The sequence below is a fragment of the Anarrhichthys ocellatus genome, unplaced genomic scaffold (genome assembly GCF_004355925.1).
Source record: "Anarrhichthys ocellatus isolate YVR2014 unplaced genomic scaffold, GSC_Weel_1.0 scaffold1, whole genome shotgun sequence".
Taxonomy (NCBI): domain Eukaryota; kingdom Metazoa; phylum Chordata; class Actinopteri; order Perciformes; family Anarhichadidae; genus Anarrhichthys; species Anarrhichthys ocellatus.
Window position 1 is genome coordinate 746393 of NW_022280031.1, and position 13957 is coordinate 760349.

A 13957-nucleotide genomic window follows, 5' to 3' on the forward strand; every position below is an offset into this window, starting at 1 on the left:
GAGAGAGAGAGAGAGAGAGAGAGAGAGAGAGAGAGAGAGAGAGAGAGGAAGAAGAGGAAGAAGAGGAGGAGGAGAGAGATGCACAGAAGCTATAAGACATCAAGAACTGTGCGGCTGTGAAGAAATATAATGAAATTGGTGCAGATAAAGTCAGGAAGAGCCGAGCTTCCTATGAAAATATTTATCATTCCACAAACGTTTGGCTACAGAGGGGTTTGGAATTAATTTGTGTTTTCTTAAGAGGGGGTGCCTTGCGCTACAGGATGGGGAATTCTCCACAGCCCGGGACTTTTTGGGCTGCTGCTTATTCACAATTTATTAGAGCTAGTAATAGGAACCACGAAGGCTGAGGAGAGAGAGGGAGAGAGGCTGAGAGGGACCCGGCCCAGCAGTCCAGAAATGGGGCCTAATGTTATTAAGAGACGAACCGCAGTGTTAAATCAAACACGCCCGAGCACACACCTTCGGTATGTGGTCTGAGCACATACACCACCCCTCCATCAAGACCCTTGGATGGTATCTGTGGGGGTTTAAATACGGGTATACAAAAGGAGATTTACTGCGATTTTACAATCCGTCACAGACCTGAATGTGATACAGCAACTATCTAAATAACAAACCTTACTTTGGCTGGTTTATTTCAGATAACTGATTCTGACAAGGAGAAACATGTATTTGATAGAAAGCAGAAATGAGTGTGAGCTGGTGGGAAACACATTTTACTATTAAACTTGCAACAATGGTGATAAAAACAAAAAGCTCTGATGTCCATCTAAATGCAAAACCAACAAGGTTATAGTTCAACTAATGCTAATTTAATTTTAAGAATAAGCGATGTTATGATCTTACATATTTCATAACTAATAAATGTAATGACATGTCATGAAAATCTATCCTGTACAGGAAAATACAATGTAATTTTTCTTTGCTTTAAATCTATTTACATTTTCAGAAACCAAAAGGGCCCCACTAAATCCTTGCTTCTCCAACTGTGCGGCTGATGGACATGTTTAAAGGCGATTTAAACGGTTGCCTAAAACAGTGAGCGAGTTTCAAGTCTGGAGCCATGAAGGGGTCCTTGAAAAATATGAATACCAGCCTTTGAAAAAATGCTTATGCGAGGCTCCCCTAATTTAGTTAATGAGGGTCCCTGCGTGGCTGCTGAGGGGGTGTCAGTGATTTCAGTGTAATCTTCGGTACTTGAGCCAAGCAAGAAGTGTTGCACAGATTTAACCAGCACCAAGAAAAACAAAGGAGCTCAAGAGAAGGGGCCTCACACACTTTCCCCCTCCACATCTTTTAAAGGTCTCAGGGAGACACAAATAACTAATTTGTTGATGATGGATTTGGGGGTTCTCTGCCCCCAATTTGCAATGATTTTAAATAAATAAAAGAAAGTTATGCTGAATAGTGAAGAAGAAAATTATATGATGGTATCCGCAGCTGACAAGAAGATTTCCAACAACACTGAAAAGGCAAATATTTACTTTTACATTAACCTACCTATTTCTGCATTACAATATAATTTTGGGTATACTGTACAAATGCGTTCAACAAGCATTTAGCGTTTGTATGAGGCCTTTATGGTTCGTTTTCCCCTCAAGGATTAACAATGTACGTCTGGTAGTTGTTGTCTCAAATACTCACACATTATATGAAAACACACCTTTTCAATTATGGTTATTATTGTATTAGCCTAATATTTATATTAATTAGGTGAAGTTATTAAAATCAATTGTAAATGTTTGTACATGCAATACAATAGGATATTTAGTCTCGTGTTTATTATTTGTATTGTAAACGTACCATGAGTTGATATTTGATTTGATGGCGCATATAATTAAAAGCCATACAGGAGTGGAAGCGGCTTATTTAGAGGCCATTGTTCTGATGTAATCGTGGATTAGATGTGATGTTTATTTACAAGATTATCTAAATCGAACACAAACAGAGCTGAACACAAATATTTCCGGATGAGCTCGTGAGGATATTTTATAAAATATAATGCTTTGACCAGAAAAAAAACAAAAAACAAAACAGGCTATATAAAAACCTTTAGAGGCTTGGCAGACTATTTCTTACTTACCATTATTCAGAAAGCAGCTGGAAAAAAATCCGATTATCAGTCAGAGCGGTTGTGTCTCCATGCCCAGAGGACTCCGCAGACTCCTCACAAGTGTCCCGGACTAAATCAGTGACAAAGTGAGCGCTCCCGATGACTCGCAGTTCCTGAGAATAAAGAAGAGGAGGAAGAGGACGAAGAGGCACAAGCTCTCGGTCGGGAGGCTCCAGGTGCTGACAGCTTTCTGCAGACACTCACTCACTCACTCACTCACGTCGATATCGCTTCTCTTCCTCTGCAGCTTCAGGAGCGTGTTTGCTTTCCCGGCGGTGGGGAAGTGATGTTAAGTAAATGAGGGAAGATTTCTGGTTCCTCCTCCTCCTCCTCTCGAGACTTGCGCGCGCTGCACGCAGCCTGGACGTCTGTATGTGTGTGTGTGTGTGTGTGTGTGTGTGTGTGTGTGTACGTGTGCGCACGCGTGTACGACAGAGCGCGCTCCCTTATCTCAAACGCTCTAATTTATTCCGTCAGCAGAACTGCTTCGCTTCTCAGCGTCCTCTTCTACTTCTTCTGTATCTCCGCTTTAAATCTTTGTTTGGTCAAGGGCTCTTCTTTGCGTTTGTTTACGCAACGACCCGCCAACTATTCAGTGCGCCTTTCTGAAGCCCTGTATGCAGTCTAGATAGGAGGATTTGTTAGTTTGTGGTAAATAGCTGCAGGCTGTTGACAGTTGTATCAAGAGTGGCTGCTGTGAGTGTGGATGTGTTGGGGGGACATTCATTATTTCCATTCCTCCCTCGCTTGATAAAACCTAATAAAGCCTAACTAACTTGGCAGGTGCAATTTCTCTGTTTGAACCGATACACAGACACATTTAGCAGAAATCGTATATGCACATATAGCAACAATAAGCTTAATATCTAAAGTGATGGGAGAAGTAAAAAAAAAATTCAATGTGCAAAGATCTTGCATTCAGTCATTGTAATTAAGTAAACATGCCCAAAAAGTACACAGGTATTGAGCAAAACATACTAAATATTAAAATGTAACTTAGTAATGCAAAATGTTCCCTTTTAAAGAGTTAAATGATAGAGATTAGCCGCTGGTTGTAGCTACAGTCATTTATTAACATGCTAATGGATAGTTTAACCGATAACAATGCATCATGTTTCAAAAGCTCATATATTCTGTATGTATAATCTTACGCACTTTTTCAAGTAAATGTAGTGGATTAAAAAACGTAATATTTCCCTGCTCTACAAATATAAAGTAACAAAAATTTAAAATACCAAGTGCCTCAAAAAGTGCAGTTATTCATTCCATAAACATACTTTCCACTGCTGATTATTTATTGTTAAAAAAAGAGAGGCAGACATCTCTTGAATATGGAATATAGAGCTGTATACTGTTTCAAATATCACAATAATGTCCAATTGATCCGAACTGCTCATGGAAGTTCCATATCCATTAAATAACACATATTCATATGATACTGTTTGTAAAGCTCAGTCCGTTCTTTAAAATCTGCTTGATATTAGGATTCTTTTTCACAGCCCTAAACTCATCTGGAAGCTCCAATAATAGCTGTAAAATTATATTTGGACTCACTTAGTTTGAAGGCCAATAATCATGATACTGACCCAATGCCTAGAGCACATCACCTGCTCCTGGTTGTGTATATGGGAAATGTCAAAGATCTTTCAAGGTTGCCATAACAGGTGATGTGGTTGTGTAGTCCTAACAACACCTGCTGAACTTAAGAAAAAGCAATATTTGACAGTTGTGTCTGCCTGGGCGCAACCATAATTAACCCTGAAACGGAGGAGGCACAATGCAGGTGTCTCATCCTCTGTCTGCCTGTTTGTTTAATATTATGAGAACATATGTGTGTGTTTGTGCCTGCTTCATGTGTGCCCAACTCGTGTGCCATTGTCTCTCTGTATATTCTGTAACATGAGGAAGAGTGTGTCGGAGCTGGGAGCTGTGACTCAGAAGGAAACAGGTTCTCCTGAGCGGGGGACAACAGGATGCCCTGGTTGACACCAGCTCGACACTCGCAGACATGGATACGTGAGGGCACCTGGGGGAGACTCATGCCACTATGCATATGGGTTAGTGTCGGCATGACCTTTCCAAAAAAGAGAAAAGAACATCCTCGACGGCGATGTGGCTTTCAAAAAAGCTGGATAACAACACGTGTCCTGGATGAAAAGGTGTTTTTTTTTTTCCAACACTGTGGAACTAAACTGCTGGCTGCTTCCACATCAAGTTATTAATCTATAAATAACAACAAGCTAGAGGCATATGAGGAAACGTACATCTCAAATATCTGTTAAACATTCATAGTCATGAGCCAGATAGCAAAGCTGCAACTCATTAAGAAGGTAAAGGAACCAAAAACATTACAATATAACACAAAGATGGAGGCCTCTTATGAATTTAAGCAGAACATGCAGTTCACTACTTTATTTCCTTGACTCAACTTATTGAGAATTACTTCAGCTAGTAAATTCCTAGTTTACCTATAATTACTTCCAAAATCCCCCAAAGAATGTGCCTCAACCTGTTGCATTTGGCACATGTCAGCTGTAAGAGAGAACATCTTCCAGTCCAGGAAATTAATTACGGCGCTCACTCAACACACAAGCAGTGCATTCTGGTCCACTGAGGCTACTGTTATTGGATAAACTGGTATCTCTAACTTGTGAAATGAGCAATGACAATTATCAATGTTATCACTATTGATATCACTATTCTGAACAGTTTTTTCCTGTCTTCAGTCGGGCTCATCAACAAAGCCCGGGACCCCCACTAACTCTGTCATCCCCAGGACAATTTCCTACCGGTCACTCCCCTGCACATCCCCTCTATGTTGCTGATTTAAATACACTCGACACTTTTACATTACACTTACATCTCACTTGTTTATAGTACTGTTATCTGTTTGTGCACTTTATTTTATATTTTACTGTACATTTGAATGTTTCTACTTTTTGCACTGTGTTGATTGTTGTTGATTGTTTAATGTTATGCACCACCCGCCACGTCAAATAGTGTCACAATAGCTCTGCCAATAATCAATACCAAACATTTCACACTTTGCCAGTGATACCACACTCAAAGTAATTGTTATGATGTGTTTATTTAGGAGAAACGTTGTCTCTTTTGGTGTTAATTGAATGAAAAAAATCAATGAAATATATTTATAGACATGCTGGAAAAACCCTTTATTGTGACAATGAGGTGCGAAATGACAATTGCTCTGGGAAGTACCGTGACCCAGACACGATGAACTAGTCTGCCTCGGGTTCAAACAGCAGGCGGGCAGCCCAACGCCTCTCTTCCACTGGAATGTGTGGTGGAGAAACAAAAGCTGCCATTGTCTCTCTCTTCCTCAGTTGGGCTCAGTTGGCTGCCTGTCTCTCCTCGTGCCAGCTGCTGATATCCGCTGACACAGAGTTACTGTCACAATGTGTCATCTGTGTTCCTCCCGTCAGGATACAGGAAAATGTTGCCTCTGAGTTTGCGGAGGTATACATTTGTACCTCAACTCTGCTTTCGGAGACTCTTATGAGAAGCGGTTCAAGGTTTAAAGTTTAACATTTTGTTGTGTGGAACAGGGATGTGAATGTCATATAAGCATTATTATTCCCATGCTGAGGGATACTGAGAGAACTCGGGGAAAAGGGAGGGAGAGAGAATATAAACACGAGGAGTGTATTAATGTAATATTATACTTCACAGAGCTTATGTGAAAGGAAGCGAGAGCCCCATAACCACCACATCTGCTTTTAGATGCCCCTTTATACAACCCCCAAAAGCATATACCTCAGCTTGCCCGGGCGTTCACACCCCATCTGCCCCATGGCATCACCTCCACCTTCAATATCATACACCTCTCTCTGCAGAACACCTCCCTAAAGTCATACCAACCTGCAGCTTTCAAGTCTCTTTGACTCCACAAGTCCTCAACATCTGTCCACTTGCTCCTCTCAATTCCCATCTCCCTCTTTCTCCCACGCTTTACTTTATATTCCAATCACTTCCCTTGACACTACTGTTTTTTCTTTTTTTGTTCACAAAAATATGAGGAGCACTCACTAAATAATTGGTCAGCACTTTCTGTGACTATGTAAAAAGCAATTGTTTGCTTTTTGTTAACTTTCATTATGTAGGAAAAAGCCATTTGTGTTGTGAGCACAAGCATGGCCATGTCCACATCTGCTTATCAGTTTTGTTTGTTTGCTTACGTCATCTGTCCACTTTACGTTGAAAGCCACAAGTTTGAACCCCCATTTTTAAAAGATGTTGAAATGCTTAAAAGGACTAGTTTGCACGATGTGTTGTCCGACCACATCTGAAGGAAAAAGTGTTTATAGCCATTCTGACTCAAAGGCACGGTGACAAAACTGATCCCATAGAAAGGGTAAGACACAATATTGAAATAAGATGCTCATGTCTGCATTCTCCTGGAAGGCATTAGCAGTGTTGCACTCATGAAAAGTGACAGAAATAAAAAGAGATCTCAAGAGAACAGTTCAAACCCTGGTTTACTCTCTCATCTCTGCACACCTGGCAAATCACTGTGTTAAGTGGGTGTGAATGTCAGATGTTGGTTTCGTAAAGTTAAAGAACTTGTCGGATGCAGCCCCCACCCCCGCCCCCAATTCTAATGTTTGAAAGGTGCTGGCGGGGGAGGGGATATCCGAAGCTGTTCCATCCAACTAACAGTTCTGATGGTGTGTACTGGTGCCAAGATGACTTAATTAATCACATTACTTTGATAACAATTTCTTGGACATTTCTTTTACACAATTCTCCAATGGATTAGAATCCAGCATGTATTGTTTATTATGACATACAATTGTCATACTAATGTTTCTGTTTTTTTTAAAAATGAAAACAATGTCAAAATAAAACATTTTTCAGGTCCAGTACAGACTTTAAAATGAGGGAACGGGAGGCAAATTCCCCCTCCACCCGTCTAAAAAAGCATTTCCCCTCTCTTTGTCTCTAATAAACACACCCAGCATCCCTCCATTCTTCCCCACTGGGACCAGTGATGGAGCAGCCCTCCCTCCCAGTGAGACAGCTCTCACCCAGGCTGGTTATATGCTGTGCGTGTTATTTAACTGACCCTTGCCTCTAACCGTACAGCGAGGAGGCCCATCAGGAACACACGCATGTGCAGGGCCGGGAAGGGGTTGTTTTTCAAATGTAATATATTGCAGATCTCAATTTGACAAAACAACAATAGATAGTATAATCCAACTTTTGAGATGCATAACAGGGATTTAACATTTAATTTTAACTTGCAGTACGGAAACATATTGTATCAATACCCATTTATGAACAATTTTCTGACAATCCTTTAATTTATTCAAAAAGGTCATGTAAGGAATAGTTACTGTATTTTACAGATAATTACAGATTTTATTTTATATAACCACAACATTATAAAACAATTTTATGTAATCCATTCCCACTCTGAGTTTGCACAGGAATCTACCCATGAGGAAGATTACGCTGTATACTGTATGCACACACACACACACACACACATACGTACTCTGCACCTCTCTCTGCCCTCCTCAGTGCCCCCCGTGTCTCAGGAATGTGGGAATGATTGCCTTAATTTTATAAAGCGCACGGCTTCCTTTGGTTCAATTTTCACCAACACCATAAAAAAGAAGCAGTTGTAAGGTCAGCAAGAACCCATCTGGTTTTGCCATTGCTGCGGCTTTAATGACCAGGTAATAAAAGTTCAATTTGACAGAAATTACAACAGATGTTTCAGGCTGTAAGCCTCAGACAGAGTTGGTTCCACAGCGGGATGAAACCTCAGCCTGCAGGAGCTGCTCCACTGATGTGATATACTGTATTATATGACTGATGTTTGTGCGCAGCATGAGGAATAGAAATTAGAAATGCACACGTAACAATGCATCGTGGAATGTTCCCAGCTTTATACACATCATTTATTATTATTAGATGCTGGATGCTGAATCTGTTGTTATACTTAGAAAATGCAACACGGATGTGACAATGTGGAAATGTAATTCTATCAATTTCTTTATTAATCAACCCAAAGAGGGTGGACACAAATATACAGTAAATACATATCTGCATGATACAACATAATCCATAAAAACATACCTCCAATAAAGACTACCATTGTCTCAGGGAGGTGATGATTCATCTCTGGTCATTTATAAGTCTTTGGCTTGTGGTGTTGCTGTGTTGGACTGAATTATGCTGTAATAAAAGGCCTTAATGGTATTTTGTCTCCGCTTGTACAAACACCAGAAAATGTGACCTCAAAAACTGCCATCGATAGATGAATCAGCTCCTTTAATGGTTTCAACAATAGCCGAACACAACCTTCGCAACAACAACAAAATCAGTAAACAATGCAGCGCGATTGTATTGTATTGTAGAGGTGTTCACAGTCCATCCTCTGTATGTCTCAGTCATGGGGATAAATACGAAAAACGATTAAAACTCTTTAATGGACATAATAGTTCATGCAACTTTTAATAAAAGCTGAAATCATTCGTCAATTAATCAACAGAAAATGAATCTGCACCTGTTCCTGCAATTGATTAATTCATTGGGATTAAAGTCATTTTTATCTACATGCAGTCATTACAGCAAATTGAATAGCTGGGCTGTTGTTCTGACCAAACAAGATATTTAAAATTGTTGCATACTTTGATAAATTGTTTTGGGCATTTTTTCCCCATCCTCTGACATTTTATAAACCAAAGGACTAATCAATTTATTGAGAAATGAATTCTCTGATGAAGTGATGATGCCAATGATTATTAGGATAATGCTATTTGAAATAGATTATCTTGATTTTTTCATCCTGATGCCAATTGTTCCGCAGCTGCAGTACAGCGGGCTTCCATGCACATCATCATGTCATTCAATCCCATTAACACTTTCTGTTTATTTACTCAGCAGGTACAACAAGACTGTGAGCCCTTGGGTTTCCCTTTTGAACCGTGAGAAAGTGTTTCTCACCGGAACTGCAACACACAACATTAAACTTTGAAAGGAATGTCTCAGCGGATATGTGAAATTGAACATCCTCAGGGCAGGTATTCACCTGACTCTTCTGTATGTTTTCCCATGCATACAAACACAACAGTGGCTGTGTCAACCTGTGTGAAAATGCATTACATTTCCATTCTGTATTACTCGGTATGTGAGTCAACACTGGATCGACGAGCTGTCATTTTTAATCAGGTACAAGTTCTATCGAAAACAGGAAGGAAATTAGTACAAAAAGTACAATCGGCCAAAACAAAAAAGAAGCTATAAACTCCTGTCTGTCTTAAGAAAACTAAGGACGAAAACGAAACGAAATACACAGCTGCTGTTCAAGCAACAGCTCTGAAGATTGACACTTGTTCTCACTTTGGGTGATTTATAATTCCCTCCTGAACGCAAATAAAGCAAAACCCCAGCCAGTCTCCTTACTCTCACATGATGGATGATCTCCTGAGAGAATTCCACAACTTTTTGCTCTTTGAAACCCTCCACCCGCACCTAGACCATACACTCAAAAACACACTTTCAACTCTTCCATTTCCTGCGCACGGGCCCAGAGGTGAGACATATACGTTCACACGTAGCTTTACGAGTTCCCACGACGGAGCAGAAAGCGTCAAACTTTAGGATCCTTGAAAGCTTAGGGTTTTTTTAAAACTTTCTCTCTGACAAAGACAAGGCGTGGTGAGAGTATTGTATTCCTGCCCTGTCCATGTGACTCAAAAAGTTTCACAACAACACGACCTATTGTTTTGCTGACAATGTACGAGTTTTTGGTTAGATTTCTGAGATGTTGGTGGCAACGGAGGAGCGACATCGCCGGAGGATGATGATACTCCACTGAATGGTTTTCCTTCGGCTAATGTTTTATAGAGAGGAACATGGAAAAAAGAAGAGCTTTGAGTCAACTACACCCTTAACTGTAAAGGAACAAGCATACGATGAGGTCAAGAGGCTGTTAGTTTACAGCTCAAACCCAAATGTAATTAATCATTTTGAACAAATGTCACTTTTCAATTCAGGGATGATTTCACCGTGTGTTAATCATTCGCCCCGTGGACATTTCTTTGTTCTGTTTGACCTGGTGGTGGGTATCACCATAACTCATTAGGATTAATCTTCTGTGCACTATGGATCTATGTTACAAATGTCATGACAATCCTTGCAATAGCTGTCAAGACATTTCACTAAAAGCCAAAAAGTGTCCTCTGGGGATGTTTGTATACGTTTTCATGGCATTTCATCCAATGGTTTTTGAGATATTCAGTCCGGATCAAAGTGGTGGCTAAAAGAATAAAATAATAAAAGATGTATTTTCACTAAAAATTAACTAAAAACAAAGGATAAATTTGAGCACATGTTGGCCATGTTGAATTGAACAAAACATTCTGTTCTTTGGCACTTATAACACGGAACTTACTGTCCATCCTTGCTCTTGCATCACTACAAATGATATAAAGGCGAGGATGGTTCTCATCCTTGTGATATATCTCACAAATATTAAATTTCATTAAGTATTGTTCTTATAATTGCACTCATATTAACTGCCCTGTGGCAGGTTGCATTGAGCATGACAACTGTTTCTTCATTGGATCTTCTCCATCTTACTCATCGCATCACAATGCGAGTATCGCCAAGTGCAATCACATGGCATCTGTTTTATTACAAGTAAAGAAAGAAATATGACAGTTGGTTAAGAAAGTATACCAACCGGCTGTCTCGTTGTGGCAGAACAAAGCAATCAGTAATGTGATTAATGTTCAGCAAACAATAAAGCTTAAATGAAAAACATCAGCCGTTATTTTTAAGTAACAAACACAACTGACATCGAAAGCAGAAATAATTTCATCTCTTTGTTATTTGTCCTTTATTGTAGTACTTCATGTTGCATAAGTTCATGATCAATTGGCAACAGAAAAACAAATCCTTTTTGTTAAGTTTAAGTGTTTATAATATTAAGGGTTTAAACTTGTGACCTGTGAGTGTACAGCATGATGTCATCTCTGCTGATGTTGTACTTGATTCCCATGGCTGGAAGGCTGAAGGAAGCAAGGGTTCATTACATGACCTGTATGTGCATGTCTGCCTTTCTATCAGAAGGCAGGATGAAGTTCAGCTGAAGGAAGTGAGTGGTAGGAGATAAAGAGCGATGCGATTGGGGGAGAAGAAATAATGACGAAAAGAAAGAAAAGGAAAAAAAAACGTTTTCTGATATGAAGTGAAAACATCATTAGGTGCTAGAATATGAAGATACAGAGGAGGATACAGAGAAGACAGTCAGCAATTCTCGTCAATAGAAACAAACTGAAGCCTCTCCTGCATATTCCCTAATAAATCCTGCTTTTGAGACACCTCGTATCTTTATTGAACAGAGACTAAGAATACAAACAAATAAAGTGGAGAGGAAAAACATAGAGTGATTCAGAATAACAGAGAGAGTAATTGTGAAAGATTATAAGCAGAAGGAGGGTGTCTTTTTTAAAGGAAAGGGAACGATATGAAATACTTTCTCATGGCTTCCTGAGATGCGGAAGCCCCGTTGCCTCAGAATCTGAAACAGGTTTGAGTCTGAGAGAGAAAACCTTCGGAGCGACTGCTCCTTCTCTCCACTGGATCATACCGCACCAAGGTCAAAGGACAGGAACATCATTAAAAACCGTAGGTCAAAAATAATGTCAACACTAAGACTCATATGCTGTAAGACGCACCCTCAGTAACTTTACAGACTTTTAAGATGCTGTGTACACCAAACTGTATTTCCTACCCAACATGCAGAGGTTTAGCGTAAAAATATATTTTTCTTTGAAGCTTACGCTTATTAACATACTGTTTCTAGCTTGTGGTTGTGAGTTGAAATTAAAGTCACCCACAGGCAAAAAGTTAAAAAAAACTAATATCCAATTTATTTTCACATCCTTTCTGTTCGTTGGAATATAATGAACTGTACTGTCTGTCTGAAAAATATGGAAAGAGAGTATTTTAATGAGGGTAATATAAGACCCTGCAACGTCTGAGTCAGAGAGGCTGCAGCCTACATCTCAGATATACAGTGGAAAGTTTTTTTTCACATAAAATCGTGGTTAACACATAACGTTGCTGCTTCATGTTTAAAGTCAGATGCTATTGAAGCACTGGAGAAACTCAACTCATACTTATTAAACGAGGAAGGACTTATAGTAAGACCGAAAAGGACAAATTGCTGTCACTGGTAAACCTGTCTGCTTCGACTGTATTAATATTGACTGAGTCTCAACGAAATGTGGGAGGGTACCTTCCCTTGACCTTTCACTTTCATTCCTCCCACCTAAAGCTTACACAAATCCACAGAATTTATCCCTGCAAATCAATGATTCGAAAAGTGATAGCTGAGCAGGAGGCTAATGGATGAATGAGAGACACTGTTAAGTTGTCCCTTTTGCACACAAAAAAAAATTTACTTACAAGAAGGAAAGTGTCAAATCTTAAAAGTTGAACAACAATAAAAAAGTGTGTCGTTTATCTGCATACCATTATCTTCTCGTCTTTTTTTCTCGGTATACATTGACATAAAGAATCAGAGACTGGAGTAGTGTGCAGTTTAATCACATCACTTTACATTAAGGGCCGAACGAAGTTGCTAGGTCAAGACTAGACAAGTGCACTTAGTACATTGCAGATCTCCCCAGGTGTGTTTAGGGAACGGGGAGTGCAGGGCAGTCTGTGTATGCAGCGTACATGCATGACACTTAAAGTATTTTTACTTCCAAACTCTACTCAGCCAATGTGCTCTGGTTTATTTATTTACTGTAAACTTGTTGTGTTGTCACATTAAACTGTTCACGGTGTAACACTTCGTGTTGTCTGTTTAACGCCTCCTCTGGACAGAAACTGTCAGTCCTGTGTGTTTACAAACAAGAGTCCAAACTGAAGACGTTGATAACTCGCGGCCCCCACCGGCCGGTTAAGAGTAGTGAGAAGTCAGCAGTCAATGACATATAAAACAATCATCAGGTTTAGCAAAACTTGTGAATCAATTTCCCTTTTTGTTATATGCAGCATGTATTTGTATTTGTATACATTGTTCTTATCTTACTACATTTTGAGAAACCAGGCTCTCAAAGAGTACAGTACTCTGTGTATATAACCGTATATATTTCAGTCGCTCAATAATCCATGTCACTTTTTCACCTTCACGACTGAGGTAAAGGATCTTGAACAAGGAAGTTATGTGGGGGAAAATTGCGAAGGGAAGAGGAGACACTTGTTTGACTCCCAGAGTTACCTGCCCTCGGTGATCAGGACTGAAACTCCCTCAGGCTTGTTTTGTCTTTTTATTCTCAGACGTAGAGGAGAAAGAGAAGGGAGGGGCGAGAGAAGGAGGCCACAGGTGACCTTTTGGATTATCAGTTCGATGCCTGGGGTGAATGAGAAAGAGGAAGGGAGGGAGAGTTAAAGGTAAAAGTGTAAAAAAAAGGAGCGATGTGTTAATTTCCTCTCCGGTCTGCTTGGTGGCTCCAGGCAGTGGATTTTCAGCGAGGCCTCACCTTGTTGCACATTGCCATGTCACTGCAAAGTGTGTGAAAACTCCGCCCACAAAGAGCTGAGAGAAAAGAAGAGGAAGGCTCCGCGTTAACACTTATGAGGTACAACAAAATCCTGAGTAGCTCCCAGTGAATGAGTAAAGAAGAAATCAGGAACCAGCTACTATTTAATACACAGCATCAGCATACTTCATAACTATGTACTCACACGAACATAAAATGAAAGAAGTGATTGATAATGCCCTAATTCAGCCAATTAGGACAACAGCAATTAATAAAGAAGCAGATTAGTTTGCAGATTTCCAGATATCTAGGAACT

At 39.8% G+C, this 13957-nt stretch overlaps 1 protein-coding gene across 1 annotated transcript in view; it reads right to left on the reverse strand.

Moving 5' to 3' along the window:
• eya2 (EYA transcriptional coactivator and phosphatase 2) overlaps positions 1–2407 on the reverse strand; it is a 35891-nt gene extending 33484 nt beyond the window's left edge. The window contains 1 exon segment of the mRNA XM_031843440.1: positions 2087–2407. The gene's annotated coding sequence lies outside the window, so the exon portion shown is untranslated.
• Positions 2408–13957: the final 11550 nt, after the last annotated feature.